This window comes from Triticum dicoccoides, chromosome 6B, assembly GCF_002162155.2.
Source record: "Triticum dicoccoides isolate Atlit2015 ecotype Zavitan chromosome 6B, WEW_v2.0, whole genome shotgun sequence".
Classification (NCBI taxonomy): Eukaryota; Viridiplantae; Streptophyta; class Magnoliopsida; order Poales; family Poaceae; genus Triticum; species Triticum dicoccoides.
Genome location: NC_041391.1, coordinates 138,481,164 through 138,484,103, shown reverse-complemented (window position 1 = coordinate 138,484,103; position 2,940 = coordinate 138,481,164). Strand labels below are relative to the sequence as shown.

Genomic DNA, 2,940 nt, shown 5'->3' with positions numbered 1-2,940 from the left:
TCCTACTTTCTGCATCGAAAGCCGATAGGAATTTGCCTATGATTTTTCCGACTAATATGTCGATATAGAAAGACACCGGATAAATTGTTTAGATGCACACATTTGGTAGCCTCACTTTTTAGCCAGACATTATCCAGACATCGACATTTTCTGATTTTTTAGCATAGCTGAGTAACATTATTTTCGCGCATCACAGGTTGCTCAATTTTATTGTAATCACAGAGGTGTTTTTATCAAGTACAGCAAATAGGTGATTTTATCTCTGAATATCAGTATCACGTAGCGAGAACTTCGAGCCTTTGTAGCAAAACAGTATTGTAAGGGCAAGAGAGGTACCAATGAGAGCTGACCTTCGGTGCGATCTGTTTCCGAACCTGTGATGTATAGAGAGCATCCGCCGCCAGACAACTAAGTAAAACTCAATTGGCAATCAATGTCAAGAAAGGTAACACATTAGCTTTTCATTTTGTAAAGCTAATCTAGATCTGGCAGAAATATACATTGGGTTAAAGCATACACACCAAAAAGAGACATTATATTTTCAGTTCTATCGCATTGGCTATCTATTCAGGCGACGCTCTAATAATTTGCAACTATTCAGTGTACTTTGAGCCGACATGCAACATGTACCAAAAACTAAACTGAAGCACCAATCTGAATTACCATTTAGCTTCTTTCTTACCAAAACAATTTAACTATCAAGTCAACTGCCAGTAAAAATAACACATGAAACGGTAAAAAAAAAATTGCGGCAACAATTGAAATAATGCAGCAAAATTCTCCATCCAATATGATGCCAGAAACATAAATTGTAAGATAGAGGTTAACACTCTTGCCCAACATTGATTCTTCCATTTTACAACAGCCACTCAGAAGTGATGCATGCTTAAACTAGGCCTCACACCAACCGATGCCATAGCACTAGCTATTCTGAGAGCTTCTTCCATCTTGGCAACTAAGCAATATCCACTGGTAACTGAAGTAAATGCAATAGCATCATGCCTCTACCGGTGCAGATAACCAAGTCAAAGATAATGTATCCTTCCATTACCCTTACCTTCTGCAGCCTATGACTAATATTCTTGCTCTTCATTTTGGTAATCAATTCATTGGCTTTTGCAGAATCACCATGACGGAAATAACCCTGGGTCATGCACGAGTAAACAGCTCTGTCATGAGGTACCCTGGATCAATTCTTTGGCTTTTTTCGCGGACAAGGACGAATACCCTTGTTCTTCATTTCAGTAATCAATTCCTTCGCTTTCAAGAAATTGCCATGACGAAAATAACCATGAATCATGCACCTGTAAATAGTTAAGCTATGTGGTACTCCCATATCAATCATCTCATTGAATTTCTTGATAGCATCATCCATCCTGCCCATTCTGCAATACCCAGCTATTACAGCTAAATATGTGACTTCATCAGGGGTCACTCCCTGCTTCAACATGTCTTCGAAGAAAAGCATAGCCACATCCATAATTCCACACTTAGCATATGCATTAATCAGTATGTTGAAAATACAGATGTTGGGTACGATACCGTCTCTTGCCATCAGCTCACAGAAATCAGTCATTTCAGCAAGGGATCCTTCTATAGCGTACCCATGAAGCATAATAGAGAATGAGACCATATTAGGTTTATGGCCCTTCTCAGCCATGGAATAAAAAAGTTCTGCAGCTTCTTTCGTTCTTCCATGCTTGCAAAGGTAGTCCATGACTGTGTTGTGAGTAAAAAGATTTGGTTCGACACCTTGACCTCTCATTTCTTCCAATAACCTAACTACCTCTTCAAACTGGCCTGAAGTGGAATATCCATGGATCAGGCTACCGTATGTCACAGCATTCGGTCGAACACCGCTATCAATCATTTGTCGAAGGACCACCTCTGCCTCGTCCAATGCTCTTGCTTTGCACAACCCATCGATAATGGAGCTATACGTCACCACATCAGGCACAACCCCCTGCTGCATCATTTCATGGAATAGAGCGCATGCTTTGCTTAGTTCACCCTCCTTAATTAATCCACCAATGATTATTGTGTATGAAACCACATTGGGGGAGTGGTCAGATCCCTTTTTGGTCATCATCCGGAGCAGGTCAAGTGCACGTTGGCTCCTCCCGTTGTCACAGAAGCTCTTGATAATTACTGAGTAGGAGATGACATCAGGCATGTCGCCGGGCATCCTGTGGAGCAGCATGCCTAGAGCTTCATGTCACAGAGGCACTTCAATAAGCTGTTGAAGGTGAAGACATCTGCCGTGATGCCTGTCTTGAGGAGGAGGCCGAAGAAGGCGGGCCCTATGTCCGGGCGGCGCGCCATGTTTAGCAGCTGGTTGGCCTGTGAGGAGCCGGAGCTGTTTAGCAGCTGGTTGGTCAGACGTGGGAGGTCTTGCTCCTTCCTGCAGTGGCGAATGTGGGAGCGTGTCGGCGACGACAAACCACGGGAGGGTGGATGGCAGACAGAGGTCAGACACTCGACCAAACTTGGAACTGCACTGAACTTCATTTCCAGGCTTAGGAGCAGATCCAAATTCAGTCAGCACTTTGCTTAGGAGATGGATCCTGTAAATTCAGATGGGCCGGCAAATCATCCAGCACAGAAATCCAACCTTGGACTCACCGAATCATGCAGTATCCACTCCCCCTAGTCGCAGGCCATGGGAGTTCTCTTCTCGCAATAATGCCGGGGACCGGGGTCGGGGTGGGGTGGGGGGTGGATGCAGTCGCGGCGCAGCGCAGGGTCCGTCCGCCGGTGCCCTTCGCGGTGGTGGCCGGCGTCCTCGTCGGTGGATGGTGCGGAGCGAAGCTGGCGCTCGGAAGAAGATGGCGATGGAGGAAGTGGGCAGCGACGGTGTGTTGGCAGGCGGCCAGAGTAGGAAGTGGGCAGCGACGGCGTGTTGGCAGACGGCCAGAGTGGGGGCGGTGGTTGAAGCAGTAG

At 45.8% G+C, this 2,940-nt stretch overlaps 1 pseudogene; it reads right to left on the bottom strand.

Moving 5' to 3' along the window:
- Window positions 1–801: 801 nt before the first annotated feature.
- On the bottom strand, window positions 802–2,698 carry LOC119324238 (annotated as a pseudogene).
- Between the last annotated feature and the right edge of the window lie 242 nt (window positions 2,699–2,940).